This window comes from Acromyrmex echinatior, chromosome 4 (genome assembly GCF_024713525.1).
Source record: "Acromyrmex echinatior isolate Ae372 chromosome 4, ASM2471352v2, whole genome shotgun sequence".
NCBI lineage: Eukaryota > Metazoa > Arthropoda > Insecta > Hymenoptera > Formicidae > Acromyrmex > Acromyrmex echinatior.
The window spans coordinates 5976624-5995439 of NC_141855.1; the positions used below are offsets into that span (position 1 = coordinate 5976624).

The following is an 18816-nucleotide window of genomic DNA, read 5'->3' on the forward strand; positions in this document are numbered from 1 at the left end:
TCTGACTCATAAATGATATTATTATACAATTATTATCGCGTATTAAATATCTCTTTCGTTACATAACGATGGACATTTGTTGCAGATATCCAGAAGTCCAGAACAAATGATAAGTGAACGGTTTGATTCACGTCGCGTCATCATAATTAACGAACTTATCACAACTCTCGCGATTTATATTTCGAAAGAATATCTGTTTAGTCGACAATCGAGTCGCAAATTTTCGGTTACAATCTAATTGTTACGATGATTACATTGATTTTGACAATACGCACGACAAAATCGCATCGCCCAAGAGATTTGCATATCGCCGTATAACAATATTGCGAACTAAATTGCATTTACCATATTATTTTCAAATTGTAACTGAAAAGTTTTGATGAGATTATAGTTTTTAAATTGAAAATGCAAGAGTTTAGAAATATATGTAAAATTTATTGGTCCCCCAGTTTTGTTATTATAAAAAAAAATTTGTTATTTTCAAAAAGGGGTGAAAAAGTTTTTATAATTACTTTACGTTTTGATATCGTGTTTCTTTTTTTGAAATAAAAACTGGAAATATAATTCTTACCCGTAGGTAAGAACTTTGCAATCGTTGTTTTATTTTAAAATCTGTGTTTCAATGTGTTTTAGAGAGCTTTTATAAATTTTCCATTGACGTAATTATTTTACTCAAACGCAGTTATTGTATACACTAACGTCATGTAATTTCCATCATGACTATAGCAAAGCCAACTAACCAGGATATACATGCGAACTTGCCGGATTGAATGCAAATAGGTTGATTGATATACACCGCCGAGCATTACGGCGACATAAATTCGCGTCTATAATTCAACAAATGTAACGAAGATATAATTAGATATCACATATTTCGTTATTATGTATTACATTTATCGTTCGGCCATCAGAGGAAATTAATAATCGATAACCAGCAATAGGGGATATCGAAATGAACGTTTCTGCATCTTTGAATAGATATACAAAATATTTTAACACATTTTGCAGAGAATCGGAAATTATTGGCCGTATTGTAAAACGCCGCGACGATACGAAAAGCTAAAGAGATTCTCCTAATAATTGTCCAACGATAAAACTAATAAATTATTACTTATAAATTATAACTTATAAATTTGGCCAATGGAAAGGGCGATACTTGGCTCGATCACAATTCGCTCTTTGTCTCTTTTTTTCCAACATGGCTTTAGTACATTGCAGTTTGCTGCAAAAATGACCACGATAAATCTCAGAGATAAAATCTTAAGATTCCGGAAGTATAAATGTAAGTGGTGTTCGTAGAATAAAAATGACGTCGAAGCGTTGATTGTGAATGCAGTGTTAATGAATCGAGGAGTGAAATAGCGAGCAGCAAAACACATACACACGGAGGACACAGTTCATTTTACAGGCAGCACACACCGCGCTTTTGTGACAAATAAATCACACAACGAACAATTAAACAGCGATTCGTCATTTCTAATTACAACCCCGAGATATAACGGACATTCGTTAAACGTTTTATGCGTTCTACGTCGCGTCGCTTATTTATCGCTGGATATGAACCTTCGGACATTCGGTCAAATATAAGCTCGTTCGATCACACTCGCTGTTAGCGACGAAATTATCGACGAAGGAAAGGAATCTACGCGGTCTTTGAATGGTGACTTTTAAACATCCGCATCCATATCCCATATTGAACGATAAATCCATCTCGTTTCGAATTTTATCGTCTAATATGAAAATACGGGACTACCCTGGGTAGGGAATTAGGCGATCGTAATAATAAATATGGGATATGCATACGGGTTTAGGATTATACGATTCAACGCAGCTACGAGTTTTCATAAAAAGCGATCCTGCGTAGCGTTTCATAATATTGCAGACAATATCTTGTACGCATTACGTATGCAAATTTTTAATTCGCATTGTCGATTTGACATCTTTCTATATAATGTAAAGGTAATTATAATTTAATTATGTTGAGACGTGCATATAATTTGTAGAAACGGTGCGGTTATGTTATATTCAGTAGAAATCAATAATAAGTTCTTTTTACCGTAATGGCAATTCTGTGATGCGTAAATTTATTCACCGCAAACGCAAATTATGCAACGCAATGCGTACGAGCATGTTCGGATGGTTACATGCATAGATACGAAACAGATGAGCAACATGATAATCAACTTACCAAAAGCTCGCTCACATCTGATAACTAAGTCAACATATGATAACATAAATTTATCAGTTGATTAAATTTGATTGAAATATCTGATTCCAGGTCACTATTAATAAGCTTAAAATTTTATTTATTCCTCTTTTTATAAATATAACATCGTAATGTTTAAATGTGCATAATAAAATTAATGGTAATTATACGACTATAATTTTTACTTTCTTTTAACAAATCAATTTAGATTAATTTTCTTTAGTTAAAAAAAAAAGAGATGAACTTATGAGAATAAATATTATTATAATTTTTTGTTTAATGTTGGCAAAAATAACGTTGACTATCGTTATTCTATCGCTAAATGTTAGAATTAATGAAATTATTTTTGTCGCAACTCTGTCGCGATTGTTTCGATTCACCTTCGTATAACATCAGATTATACAAGTGCGAGCCTTTGGAAAAGCGTGCGTATTCGCTCGTGGCAAAGAACTCTAAAGTAGATGTGTTTCAACGAAGAATAGAACTACCTATTCAAGCGGCAGTGCTTCGTCGCTCCGTTGATTCCTTGAGAGCGACGCGCATGCTTTTTAACGCGTGAGAGATGACTTCTATCGCCTTTCAAGATCTCGCGTACATAGACGAGCGATAAATGATAAGCCGTGAATTGTGAATGACCAATTGAGTGAACTCACTTATCAAATTGAATTGAGAATCTTCTTATTTCGAGATAGCTCGAATCGCACATTGCGAAAATCCTAAGTGTCAAACTTTAGTTAATATCGGCTACATATTTTCGAGACAAATGATTAGATATTATTCTTTTGCACACAAAATGCAAAAGTATAACATGAGACCAATTTATGCTGAAACTATTTAACATAAAGTCATCATACTGATTTACATAACATGCTGATCCGGATGATCTTATGCTAGTCTTATGCTATGTTATGCTTATGCACTTTGTGTGTAGCCCTTAAAACCTATCCAAACAAATTTACATAATCGCGTAAACGTATACATAAAGAAAATTATTCAATCGCTTTTCTATCATAAGGATACACATTGCAATTGAATAATTTTCTTTATGCATATTTCTTTACGCAGTTGTGCAGTTTATCTCGATAAACTCTGACGGTCTATCTAGATAAATTTGCATAGCCGCATAAATGTATGCATAAATAAAATTATCCATTCGCATTTTACGTGCGTTTTGTAATAAAAATGTGATTATTATTACTATCTCATTTTTATTATAATTTTCTTTATACATATAGTTACATAGCTATGCAAGTTTATTTAAATGGATCCTAAAGCATAGACTTTTGTACAGTGCATAAAGAATGTATGAGAGAATTAATCAATCAGAGTCCTTCTTTTCTATAAAATAAAGAATTGGATAATTCTAGAGTTAAGAAATAACGCATTACTTGTAACGTCCGTTATGTTCGTATCACACTATCGTTCGCGTTTTGCGTCTCTTGATCAATCCAAAAGAAGCTGCTGGCCAACAGGTCCTTTCTGTTTGCTCAAAAGACGCAAACACGAACGCAGACGCAATCCAATCACTAGTGTAATATCGGCATTACAATTACTTTTTTTTAGTAATGAATGGATAACAATGTTACATTTCCTTATTTGAATAAGCATTAATGATAACACAATTATTTTTATCGTTACTTTGTACAAAACATGTATGTACGAATTTCAAACAAAGAAAGTGTTTGACCATGTTGTAATTAACTAACACAAAATCTTAATTACTACTATGTTCTTTTCATGTTGAACGTATTCGTTTAAATGAGTAATGATAACGAGTTATTTTTATAAAGTAACTTTGCCAATCCTGATTGATTCTCTCATGCTTTATGCATTATGCAAAAGTCTGCTCCTGCTCTTAGCTTTGTAATTAAACCTTCATGTTTACATTCATCGTATTTCTAATGATAAGTGGGATCATTCGTACTCGCGTGACCTCGCGTATATCTCGTGACTCATTATCACTAATCGATCGTCGATGTGCGCCTGTGATCTGACACGCTTCGCTTCGGCGGTAGCTCTCTTCCGTTAGCTTCACTAAAGCTCTAAATATACCAAAGTAGCGCAAAGGTCCTCCATTTTCGTGGACTTACTAACCATACCATAAACCAATAATACCAAGCGCTTATTGGACTACAGACCATTATTTCGAAAATAGCGGTCGAAATAGCCAATAGGAAAGTTGTCGGTATTTCGGCTCAGATAAAAGGATTGCGCTACTTTGGTATATCTTAGAGCTTTAAACTCCATCGGATCCGCCACCGGAGAACGCGAAGAGGAGGCTTGTGCGTGCGCGTGTGAATGTGACGACTACGAATGCTATCACGCTCGATCTCAATCTGCAAATCTCTCTCCTACGCAGAGTCTCTGATCTTCGATCGGGTGCTAGCGCACCTCGAATTTACGAGTTTAGTACTGCATTAGTAGTAGTAAGAGTACGTATCACGTGAAAGTAAAAACTGCACCGAAGGCTCTGAACTGAAGGAGATGATCTCTTACTTTCCAGCACCGTCTTTCCGCCTTTCTCTCTGTTTTTCTATTCTATCCATCTAAATCTCTCTGCCTCTTTCTTTCTCCTCTCATCTTTTATCCACTTCGCTCTTTTCGTTCTTGAGTGGCATCCCTTTTTTGTGTTTCAGAGATAAGCTAATTGTGAGAATAAATATAATAAATAATTGCTAAAATTAAAACGTCCATAAATGTGTCGAGTTAAATATTGCACGAGACATAATTTATCTAAATAGAGAACTTATTTCTTGAAGCTCTTCAAGAATTTGCGAGACACATCTTGATCGTATAAAAATTATTCGCACCAAATGTCAGTCATAACCGTATAATGCCTCTCAAGAATTAAAAACTCTTTTCTACCGCTAAAATTATCCACCATCATCACACTTCTCTTCCCGTTTCTATAGGCTGCCTCCTGTCGCTCTGCAGTCGCGAAACTTCAATTTGCGTAGCCGTACGATAAGTAAAACGTATAATAAGTCACTCTCTGAGCTGTACTAGCTACTTATATATCGCCATACCACCTACCGCCATTGTCGTTGCTACCCCCGCAATCTAACTTCGCAACTCCTCGTGATCTCGTGTCGCTCACCTCCCGTGGATTTCTGCTCTGTGCTGTCGATCTGTCAGCTCTCTATTAGCCCTTTGGAACGTCGCGATGTGCGCGGCTCAGCGTGTACGATCGTAGAACGATATCAGCGTTTACTCCTCTTACGCTATGTCAGACTTGGTAGTCGCTTCTTTGCCTTTGTCTCATTCTCTTTATCTATCTCTTTCTTTCTCTGTATCTATCTTTCTCTTCGTCTCTCTCTTTCTCTCTCTCTCTCTCTCTCTCTCTCTCTCTCTCTCTCTCTCTCTCTCTCTCGCTCTATGGTATTTCGAGAGCCACGAAGTTGCTTTTCTGTCTCTCTCTGTATCTCCCTCTGGCAAGGCTTATTAAAAGTTCCACCGTAAGAAAAAAAATGAATTGGTTGGCGCATACTTCATGATCACGTAGAAACTTAGACCTTGTTTCAAATCACACGCAGAACTTAGTGCTCGTTCTTTTTGCCCCCCTCGCTCCCCCCATTTCTACGATTCTGTCTATTTTGCCCTCTCTCTTTCTTTGACACGCGTTCGAGCATTTGAATCTCGTGCGGTTGATGCAGTACGTAGTATATTACGTGCATGACGCACACACTGATTGATTCTGCTGCTGGTAACAAAGCGAATCTCAATACATGGAGCATATTGATAGTAGAAGATATATGGAAAGTGCATCGCTCTCTTCCCCTATTTCTACTCCTCCTCTTCTTCTTCTTCTTTTACTACTTCTTCCTGTGCCACCTCGCTAATTTTGCTCACTGCTTCTGAAGTGGCATTGCTCGACTACGCCAAATGTAGTTACAATTATTATTATAGAAGCTACTGAGGGTTGGAGTATAAAGTTCAAGAGCGAGTATTTCCATTGTACGACTACACGAAAAAAACAATTTTGTAGAAGTATCTAAAAATTTAGCTAGATATACAAATTTTTAGTTAGATATAAATCTAAAAATAAATTGTGTTGGAGAAAATAATTATGTAGAACGCTCAAGCTTGTTGAGTAGAATGTCAAAATTTTTTTGCAACATTGCTTATCAAGCTTGAATATCCCACATAATTATTTTGATGGTTTAATAAAATTATTTTTATATGATATACCTAACTTTTTAGATATTTTAATAAAATCTTTCTTTCCATGTACGGTGTCTGTTAAAATCGATACTTTTGACGATGAGATGTATTATGTATTGAAATCTGGTTGAACGCGAAAACGTAATATATAGATTTACATAGAGGTTTGTTTAATTTAACATATATTTAATATATGCATATATATATATATATATATATATACATATATATATATTTGAGTGTGTACAAAATATTCATACGATAAGCGTTAACAATATGAAATTAGAGTAATTATTCCAGACGTTGAATTATGTTACATGCGAATTCGGCATATTTATTTGAGCTACGTATACAAAACCGCAACTCTCTATTATGTTTCATTAATTTTACCGTGCGGCAACAAGAGTCATTAGCACGAACATCGTCAGTTTTGCAAATCAAATTTTAATACGTTAAACAAGAATACGCATTGGAAATGTTCGCTCTCTGATCTCGATGAAGACAGATCAGTTCATTCAAGACATACAGACATTCTAGAAAGATGAAGATAATAATAATAAACTTGACATCAGTTGCCTAAATATAAAATCAATAAGAAATGATATTAAATGTATTTGGTATCTAGAATCGGAAGGAAGGCAGATCAAAAAAAGAAAAATATAGCGAATGCTATGATTATTAGAAACAAAATGTTACCGAGAAAACTGTAAGATATACTGAAGAACTTTGTTGAGTAAAGAATAATAGAGCAGAACGGACTCTCTCGCGGAAGAAATAATAGACGAATATGCGCGCGAAAATATTCACACGAAGGAACGGAGAGCTTCATATTTTAGAAATGCCGGAACATAATCCATTATTCGAGATACACATGGAAAATGTTTGCGAAGGACTAATTCATAAATCAAGAATACTGAATATTCGACTTTTTCTTTTATACATGTAGGTCATTTTTGCGTTTGAATCATTGCTGGCGCATGTAAAAATTAAAAATTAACCAAAACAATACATGCGCGCGTTTTGCGACGGCGATAATGATCTGGCACAATGCCGTATACACTATATTTTGGAATTCTCGACAGACGGTTCGCAAAATCACTGCGGTCGACTACCACGACAGAATTGCGCATGATGATTATAGTTTATGCGTGAAAGGGGCGGTACAATACAATAATACATGCATTATCAACGATGAAATAATGTGCAGACTTCGGTAACGAGAGTCGCAGAGAAAGAGAGAGACTATATTACGCATGTACATGCGGAGAAATACGAAGCTGATCGCACGAACGGGAACAGCAACCCATTTCGATGAGGATGCAACAAATGTCATGCCATATATCTCATTGCAAAATATAATCTACACTTGCGTATATATGTATTGTATATATTGAAAGATAAGCTATAATTGAATTTATTGAAGCTATTGAATCTGTAATAGCACAACATTTCCGCAGGTACTTTCCGTATATTTTTGACTCCATTATATCCAGAAAAATCGCAATTTCGCGCGGATAATCATTTATCGTTCGAATAATTACAGAAAATGTATCATCATAGTTATATGACTGTCATGCATTAACGCCGTCCGTCTGGCTCTTATTCCAGCAATTAATTCAGTAATTGAAGGGCTTAGCGGAATGAGAATCGCAATTGTCGTAAATTTTTAGAAAAACGGAAGCTTTGCTGAAGTGTATTTTATTCCACTTATAACAGCAGGGAACTTACTCTGTCATTTTGTGATACAAAATGATTCTGCAGTTACGAGATATTCTACAGTTATGAATACCATAAATGTCAACAGTAGTGACAGCGTTTAAACTGTATAGGAATTAATTGTTAGTTAGGACGAGACTTAATGAAATCTCCTCAATCCAAAATCAACGAAGTAAATTGCGTAATTGAAATGTGGCGTATGCAATCTTAAGCAATATAAAACAAATTTTATTTCCGTACTAATCTGTACGCGGTGTCCCCGCGTTAACCACTGTCGGGGCGCTTAAAAATGATTCATTTTACAATAAACGTAGTTAGGTTTAACTTCGCGAGCCATTAAGCTCTCGCAGCTCTTTCTCCAACGATATATCATTTTTACTGCTGATAAGCATGCAGTGGGACGCGCAATTTAGACGACATTGTTTGAGCACTGTTCTAACTGCTACTGAAAATTTCTATCTCTTCCAGTATCTTCTCTTTCTCCCTATATCCCTAGCCTCTTTGTGCCCCTTATATTCTATTAACAGAGACGACTCTCTGAATATATAACTTATTATTTGAACGTCCACTTCCATTATTGGTCACGTATGCTCAAGTACAGATAAATGTATCTCAGGATCAAACAATGTTCTATACGATGTAAACGTAAAATCGAAATTACACGTTGCCCTCCGTAAATATCTATTATTTCTTCCTATTCATTTCCCATTTCTTTTACGCACTTTAGAACCTGTCTTAAATAAAATTTTTAATTCTTAATTTTTATATATTATATTTATGTTATATTTATGTTATATTTACGTATGATTTGCAAAAACAATTATTTTTTATATCAGGAATATGCAAGAAAAAATTGATAAGTTAAATATTCGAATTTTCTATTATATTTGTGGAATCGATTAGAATTTCATATACAGACATTTTACTTATTATAGTTTCCTTTCTTACTTTCTTATGTATTTTTCTTCTAATAGGACTAATTAAAGAAGCTATATAATTTGCGGATTATCTCTGTTTTGATACATCATTAAATGCCAATATTTCGTATACATAACAGTTTACTTCATCAGAGAGAGAGAAGTAACTTGATACTATTGTATCAAATTGCTTCTCGGCCTGATAAAGCAAACTGTAATGTTAACAAAATATTGGCATTTAAAGATATACAGGGTGTTCCGAATTTAAACGTTAAAATTGCGGGAGGATAATGCAGAGAAGGATAAATTAAGAAAAAAAAAGTTCTTTAGAAATATATTTGTTTTCTTCGTTATGGAGGAAATCACAAAAAAAGACAAAATGTAATTTTCATTTTTGTATTTTCTTATTACTTATTTATACACATTATTATTTATTCACGTTGTCACTTCCTTAACGTAGATATTGTTCAAAATATGGATCTATTGCATCAATGACTTATTGTTCCAACATTCTTCTGTTTGAAAATTGGTACGTATATCTTCATATCGCTCTTGAAATATCATCGCAAAAATCCTATATGAAAATAATAATATTCCGAAACTTTTATGTTTGTTTAGATTTCTGCTTTTAAATAAATAATAAAACAAGTACAAAAATGAAAACTACGGTTTGTCTTTTTTTGCTATTTTCTTCAAAACAAAGCAAAAACGGGCATATTTTTCAAAAACTTTTTATTTTATTTTATCGATTCCCTACGTTTCTAAAGTTTTGACATTTAAATTTGGGACAATCATATATCAAGATACGGAAATACACACACACACACACACACACACACAAAAGCCATACAGTTTCTTTGAAGAAAATATCCATGGAAGCCTCAAAAGTATTAATAAAACTTTAATGTTACTTTCTTCATCTTCCCAAGTTTACGACTAAAGAGTCTTTATATACATAAATCGCGAATTTAATATCTGAAAAGAATTATATATCATCTTTTTCTCACTTAAATAAAGAAGCGCGGAAATATTGCGATATAATAAAAAGTATAAGGTATCATTAATTACATAGGAGAGTCAGCTGTCTTTTACGTTATAATGCAACCAGCGTGGGAAAGAAAAAATGGACAAATTTTCAATTTCTGAAGTCGGAACTTCGCACCGCGACCGTAGGGACTTCGAAATGGAGAAAAGATGTAATAACTGCGCGCGTATTGCGGTGATACTATGTTGCGGGCGCATTGGACCGCGAAAAGAGCGTATTTTAAAAGAGTAATTCGCGTACGGAACAGCGTATAAACGAGTGCCAAACTGTCGTTTTCGATAATAATCTTAACCAGAACATACGTATCCACTAAGAGGATACGTAAGTCTGCGAAAATCCATTCGCGATGCAGTAAGCGCGCGGCGCACCAAAACGCATTGAATAAAATTTCAAGATATCGTACTAACGTATGGACTGCGACGTGGTGGCGGCAAAATTTACGACTCCTTTCCTCTCGTACGTGCAATAGTCGTTTAAATGAGCCCGTACCGCCGAATCTTCGTTGCAAGAAATATGAACTTCGCTACGTGATTCCTTATGAATTATCTCTCTATCTCTCAACAAAATTTAAATCACATAATACGTGTCACTTAAAATCAACTCAATCTCTTAAACATGATATTTGGAGACATACTAATGTAACTTAGAACTATTTTTATTCCTATAATTTTTATTCTCTCTTTCTCTTTCTCTCTTTCCTCTTCCCTCTTACTTGCGATCTTTAAAAAATAACTTATCTTTCATAATTATTTTAAATATCTTTAAACACACACACACACACACACACACACAAACCACAAAGTATATGATATGTCGTCTTTTTCGGAATGCTACTACCTGCAAACATATACTGAATTACTTGATTTAAATAATGCGCTAAAAGAATTACTATTGGTAACGATAGTCGCATCGCAGACGCGAGGCACAATGGAGCAACAATGCTGCGGAAACTCGTATAGCGTTCAACGTGATTTATTTATTTACACCTCCGCAAACGTAACCATCGACCACGTACGCTCACAAAAGCGCAAGCTACCGACAGGTGGACGATACTGATAAAAATCGTAAGAGAACTCGCGTGTGACTTATTTAAATGCCTCTGTATATGTATATCGCTAACATTCACCCACGCGACAAAACGAAACGAGGCTACGTCGTCGCCGGCTACAATGGCTATCGTGTAAAGCAGAGACTCTCAACAGTTTGTAATGCCTATAAGTTTGTAACATATGACAATTTAATTGCCATAATGTCAGATTAAATAATAGTTCTTGCTTCGATTACTGTTAGTTTGAAGAGAATACGAGGTAATGTACAAAATTATTAATTGTCAGCAACTATACCTCTTCCTAAACTTTTTGTTCATTTAAAATTCTTTCGTATCTCTCAATGTACAAAATCTTGCAATGTACAATCTTGCAATGTAAAGCATTTAATAATGAGAGACATCTACAGAATTGTGCAAAGAAATGTAATATTTAATTATCTCATTAAATTATACTTGTGCAATATCGGTTTCTTTTAACTGTGTGAGCAAATTCTGTACTTTGTGAAAATTCTGTTAGATGTAGAACGAGTCAGAATTGACAATGGATGGTTGACTTAGATACTTGATTAAAATATTGACTTTGACACTTTATTAAAATGTTAATAAAGTTATATTATTTTTCTCGAAAATAAAAATTGTGACAAAAGCTCTCGGAGATGTTCCCCTGCACATCACACATAGCCGTGAGCTATTTGAAGATTTGTGTTGAAAAATGGACGAAAAAGGACACAGACGCGTCTTCAAGAAATTGTGAAATAAAATGGCGGTCATATTGATTATGCATTAGAAATAATTTTCCAAACTTTGGTAAACATTTCGTGTCACTTTATTTACATCAATTATAATAATTATAAGTTATTTGTCAGGAAGCACTTTTTTGTCCGTAAAAAATATCTATGCAAATACTGCAAATACTAAGAAAGTAGAAGCTAACACATCGAATCTTATCATAGTAACCTCATATCTCTTCCAGTCGATCGAAGAATTCATTCGAGCAGGTGGACCGTCTGAGAGCCACTCGACCAAGCCATGTGAGTTTCTACGACTCCATGTTTCTCCTTTTTTCGCGTTTACTCTTTCCGTATTCTTACAGTCGGCTACGAAACGACCCGTTGCAGTCTCCGAGTATCATGCAACTTTGACGAATGTCGTATCCGAGAACGTTCGCTACTTTATTCCCCGTTCTTCGTGGCTGCACAATGAGTCGACGATTTCTCTTTCCTTCTGTGTCATCATGACTTACTTCTTCTCCTTCCTGTGCTCTCGTACGATAAAATTGCAACCGTTTCCACAAAGATCGAACGATGCAAGTCGACTTCTCTCGTTGAGAGAGTTATTTTAAGAAGAGAAGTTTTCGTACAAGAAAAAAGAGAGAGAGAGAGAGAAAGAGAGAAAATCCTGCGATGCTCAGATCGAGAGAGCGAGAACTTACGAGAGAGGAAGTCAGAATTGGAAGTAATATTGTGGCGGAACTTCGACGCGAAATCGCAAGAGAGCAATTTTTGTAATAGCTCTCTTTCGACACATCGCGGCGCACTTTTCAAATGTTCTTCCTCCGAACTTTTCATTCGCCGCGAGTTTGCACTCTAAGTGAGAAAATACGACAAACCACCGTAAATAATCCGATCCGTTGACGGAGATATGGCGACCGAAGTACGAAATACGAGATTGTAAATAGCGCGACTTAGGAAGAACGTTTTCAGAATTTTTCCCTCGGAAATGCTGGACGGGAAGTCCACGTAACTGCATAAAAGTCGAAAGACATAAAAAGCGTTCGCGCGTGGCCAGGTCGTAAACGCACGCGCGCAGTAATCAAAGGCAACCACAAAACGTACGACGATACGTATAAAATGGTGGAAACAAGGCAGAGAAACGAGGCGCGGTAGTGGACAAGAAGAAAAAAAGGACGGGAATGAGAAATGACATTTATGAAAAGCAAAAGGATGAGTTTGCATTTCCTACAAATGTGTGCACATGACCGCTCGGCATAATTGAAAAGTAATGGAAAACGAGTGAAAATATTATGGCAAGAAATCCTTAAATGCAATCGGATATTATTTCCCTTCATTTTTTAGATGCGAAGTAACGTCATTGATGAGAATACAGAGGAGAATCCTACGTGACATTACAAGCAAAAATCGAGCAAATAATAACGAGACGCAATGTAAGACAAGTTTATGGAGGGGCAAGATGAAAAGGAAAATAATGGAAAAGCCGAGTGTTCCTATGATGAGATTGGTGATCAGAAAACGAGCAAAGAAAACGGCGATGTAATGAGAACAATCGTTCTCTGGGAGCGTCAAAGGACAGACATTGCAAGTATATTAAAATTCACAGTAATCATCTGCAGGAATGAGATCTCTCCGCGACCCTCGACTGTAAACGACATTATGCCAGAGTAATGTAAAAGTGCCTCCCTAAAAGAGGAATAAAATCGAGACTAAGCGATCAAGAGGCAATGCATGTGCCAAGTCAACCGGATGTAGGTTGATACGAGAATGGAAGAAATTGTGCAAAATGACATTCTAGAGGAATAACAACAATGCAATTAATGGAACTGTCATAAAGAAAGTTGCTGGCAATGAGAAAACGCAACGGTGTTAATTCTCGGCAGTATTTTCCTCCTTAGAAGGTATAACTTTCGATAACGATAGAAGTCATGCGTTTTATTAAATGTTCAAAGTGATGACGCCAACGGAATATACTGTTTGTGCTACGTCTCTCCGGCAAGATGCAGTATATTGTTGAAACTAGAAAAATACAACCTTGGTTGTAAGTATAAAGCACCCTCAATTTATTGTATTTCTTAGAAAAGGCGGTAATAAAAGCCAAAGGAAGGCTAACAAAAATATTAAAACTTTTGTAAAAATAAATGTCATTTCTCAATAAAACCGCTTTTTAATTTATTTTTCGTTGGGTATATAACATTTATGTCATTTTGTGAGACTGCTTTATACTTCTTCTTCTTCTTCTTCCTCTTTAAATCTCTGTAAGATTTCCCGACCCATTAAAAAGAATCAGAGTACCATGCAATACGGATCCAAAGATTCAGTGTTTGTCTCGTCGGCAAGCAGAAATTACACATATATTATCCACAAACGCTTGAAAATTCCTGAGAGTTGGTGTCAAAACCAAGACTTTGCGTAACGAAGTTACGAGAACAGTGCTTTATATTTTTATGAACAAGGCTATTTATAAACTTTGCTGAGAATGAGCACTCAAGCTAATTTTTCAACTCAACGTAAATAATACACATTGTTAGAGGTCAAAGAAGCAATGACAATCCTTTGAGTTAAACAGCATTTTGTTATTTTTAATTTCTATATCGAAATGTAAAGCAACCTATTTTTATGATTATTGCTTAATTTTAAACAACGTTCACATATTTAATAAAATATTAAATAAAAAATAAACTAAATTATTGAATTCAAATTTAATACATTTTTTTAATTAAGATGTTTATTTTATTGTTTTAAATTGGCGATATACTGAAAAGCAGCAATGATGATTTATAAAAATGATTAAAAATGATCTAAATTGAATATAATTTCACATTATGAATTGAACAGTGCAAATACAATTTATAGTTTGATAAAATATGAAATAGTAGAAAAAAGGCACTGTCTACGCGATCATCGAAGTAGACAAGCACTTTTATTCAATTCATGCCTAACAAGATGAGCTCGGAACACTTACGCGAAAGCGGGAGTAAGGTAATTCTAATACAAAAGAGAAATAAAAAGCGTTTGTAGTATCGATAAAACCGGTCATTCCGACCAAGAGTCAGTTTCGCAAGTCGTACGTAAATGCGGAATGAGTTAAGTAGTAAAGCCAGATGTGCAGAACGGGAACATAAAGCCCATAATAAAAAAAGTGATGGATGCAATTTGTCAAGACACACGCATAAAGAGAGAGAGAGAGAGAGAGAGAGAGAGAGAGAGAGAGAGAGAGAGAGAGACATATAACCATATAACGAACAAATTATTTCGTCGACAAGTCGCTCGAAGTAATTAAAAGATAAAAAAAGCACTTTCGAAAGAAAATGCATTTGGAAAATGAAATAAACGACGAAAGCTTGGACTGGTTACAAAAAAAAGGATAAAAAGCGAGCGTCGATAATGAAATTAATTATAGTTCGTACAAGTAGATTGCATTCGAAGTACTTAATAGTACAAAGTACTTAATAAGTACTATGGTAACTCTACAAAACGGAATGCGGGAAGTCCTATGAGCAACACATCTTATCGAAAATTATCCACGATCGATCATTTGCACAAGTATGACACTATGCAGAGCAATAATTAATTCTTCAGCAAATCGACAATCTTTATTATCTTGTACAAAAGTGTAATATCCGATATTAACATAAAACCAATATTAATCTGATACTTATAAAATAAATTAAATTATGAAATGTTATATATATATATATATATATACATATATATATATATACATATATATATACACACACATATATATTAATTTTTATATTATTTTATAATATTATGTGTGATAAGTTAAACAGAGATTGAAACATGAAATGTTTGCAAATACATTGAAACTAAATACATTAAAATGAGAATTAAATAAAAATTTAATTTTATTCAAGAAAGATCTATTTGAAACTTTAATTCTGTTATTATGAGATTGCAGACTGTTTACAAAACAGGTTCACGATAAAACTCTTTAGAAGTATGGTATCGATGATGATGTAAATAACATCATACTTACGTGAATAGCATGAAAATCTCTCGGTCAAGTAGCGTTTATATATACATTCATGGAAATTAAAGGCCGTAAAAAAATGAGAGGAATTTAAATTGCCACTCTTGCATCTCTTCAATAGCAAAGATATTCCGCTTATAAAACTCTTAACGCCCCACAATTATAAATCGCAAATAAAACGACGTGTCAGCTTGATGTTAAAAAAAATACATCTTTCAAATTCTACTTCAAAACTCTGCTTTATATCGCGTTTCATTAATTCTTTTTAATGATATTATTTCATAATTTGAATCGATAATTCTTGAAAAATAATTGTTTACATAACTACAAAAAATTGATGTATAAAATAACTTTCTATCGTATAACTTATTATAATGCAAAAATGTGATTCCTTAATTCATTAATTACGCATCATTATTTTTTTATTTTCTCACCAAATAATCTCATATAACGGAGGAACATCGTCATTCAATACAATGATCATAAATTCTGCATTAATCATCACATTAACCCATCCGGCGTTGCAACGCATGTAATAACTAATTAATTTGTTGGAATAATTTAAATTACGACCTATCTGTCAGTTGAAAATTTGACGACGTCAGCTATTTCATCGGATATAATTAAATTGGAGCATATGACGGCTAAAATAAAGCGTATATTAAGCTGAAGTCAGAATATATATTGTATTTTACAAAGATTTTTCAGACCTGCCACAACCAAATCGAACAACCGGATGATTCTGTTAATAAAGCCTGCTAATAAAGCTAGAAATGAAATGCTTTTCACGCTTCGTAATTGCACATAATTTTTGTCCGTTATCTCAATGCATATTTGCCCACGTGCATACGAAACAAATATTTGAAGTAAATATCGCTAGCTATGACGTTGCACGTTCCGGCAATTTTGCTATTCTTTTCATGTTGTATTAATGCGAAAACCGCCGCGCCGTGTCATGTTTAATTCGGGAGAAATGCGTTGTTTGATCTAATATCCATGAAAAACAAATTTGTTAAAAATAGAATGTTTCCATCAATATAATCAATGTAAGAGAGAGAGAGAGAGAGAGAGAGAGAGAGAGAGAGAGAGAGAGATTTCCCTAACGAATCAAATTTAACGAAATTAGTTAGTTAGAGAAAATGGTATCAAGCAGAAAATATCTTGCATCTCTTCGTGCTGAATTCTAGAAAATGATTTATCTTTTTTAGATGAAGATAACATATCACTGTTAGATAAAGATATTCCTTTGCCTTTAAAGTTGGTAATTCCGTACATCTCGACTAGTTTCCGTTCCTGTGAATCAATCAAGCGATTTTACTTTCATGATAGATCGCCACCGAACGATCAATGGAAGGATTAAGTAATTCGAAACGTCATAAATATATAGCTGACACGTAATGGCAGACGAGTCTTAAGGATCCATTAATAAAAGCAGGAGAAGAGATAACCGCTTTCGTACACGGCAATTAATCAGCCTGAAGATGCTCGTGCCGGGCTTTATGGACCCGGTTAAACATAGCCGCTGAGATAACACGAGAAGTTAAAAAGGCAACGCTTTTAGCATTTTATTCATCGTCACTTGAAGCTCTCCCGTTCCTTCTTTTTATTTTCACGCGCGCCTCGACTCGGAATCATTTGCGAGTCTCTGCTTTGATACAGTATTTCCGGATACATTCACCGAGCTACGGCGATCCAATAATTTAGCAGGAAAATTAGGAAAATTAGTACGTAATTAGAGTTACGAGCGAATTTTCGCAGTCGCAGGAAGGGGGATAAATATTCGACTGTCCGTGCGCAGCCAAGGCGAAGTAAATGAAAACTTACCGCTCGAAAATCTTTAATTTGCGAGAAACGTTTCGCGATATGACGTTGCCCTGCTCATAATAGGCTTAGTTATTTATCTGTAAAAAAAAAGGTAACCCGAGATAAAATGGGATATTAAAATGTTTTACAGCATGGCGCCGATATATTTTAAGACTCGTACGTTTAACGAGACATTAATCGGTTGAGGAGATTTTTAAGCTCGATTTGAACGTTACACAGCAAATGTGCGTTGATAGGGCTGATTATTTTCGTCACGACAGGGAGAAGATAATCTTCTCAAAATGGTAATCGCTATAAGTAATATAAGAGTAATACAAAAATAAAACTAACTATGTATTAATCATTATCCGATGCATGTATACTACCACTTGCGATCGAAGTAAACTTCGACAGTAGAGTCTCAACGCTCCAAGACAACTTTCTTAAGGAATTCTATGTTAATCGTGATGACATCCCTTTGCAGAAATGTAATTTAATACTGAAAACTTGTTTTGAGTATTAAAAGCACTAAACACAACAGCGTTTCTAACACTCAAAATAAATAATTAATCATCAACTTACAGTATTAAGTTTCTGAAAGAGACAAAGACGACCGCGTCGAAAATAAAAGTCAAGAGATGAACTACATCCTAATCCGATTGTAGTGCGTAGTTTTAATCGCAGCTTAAACGTTCTCACGATATGCATCCTATGTACTTCTACGTTTAAGTGTTATTAGATTCGCTGATAACAAACTTCAGAGAATTACAGAAGGCTTTTGTGTGCATTTTCGGTAAAATTGCATTTTCGATAGTTGCATGATAATGTAAGTGTTCTCTCCGTCAATTTCTCTGCGTAACACACCATTGCCTCTTCCTTTTCGTACACGCCTATACTTCGCGCTCAAGTAAGTACATTCTATTTTCAATTTTCTTATTTTCGCTTATCTAACACCAGAAAACTAACGTACGTAAGTTACCTTCACTATTCTGGCGAAATGAGAACTGCTGACTTCAGCGTAACTTCAGCAGGTGAACTGGGTTACGCGTATTGATGTATCCCGTAGAAATTCTGGAGATGTTAGCCCCGTTAGATGAGTGAAACCTTAAACGTAAATCTCACGAAATAAACTGAGAGATATCTAAAGAACGTTTAAAAAAAAAATTAGAACGTCCTTCGGATATCTTTACAA

At 34.7% G+C, this 18816-nt stretch overlaps 1 protein-coding gene and 1 long non-coding RNA gene across 6 annotated transcripts in view; both read left to right on the forward strand.

Annotated features, from left to right (window-relative positions):
- The window catches only part of LOC147909887 (uncharacterized), a 41753-nt gene extending 26555 nt beyond the window's left edge, over positions 1-15198 (forward strand). The window contains exon 2 of the long non-coding RNA XR_015544785.1: positions 86-15198. This is a non-coding gene — a long non-coding RNA (uncharacterized LOC147909887). The remainder of the gene's footprint in view (positions 1-85) is intronic.
- The window catches only part of nAChRalpha6 (nicotinic acetylcholine receptor alpha6), a 264238-nt gene that overhangs the window by 225262 nt on the left and 20160 nt on the right, over positions 1-18816 (forward strand). The gene's annotated exons all lie outside the window — the stretch shown is intronic.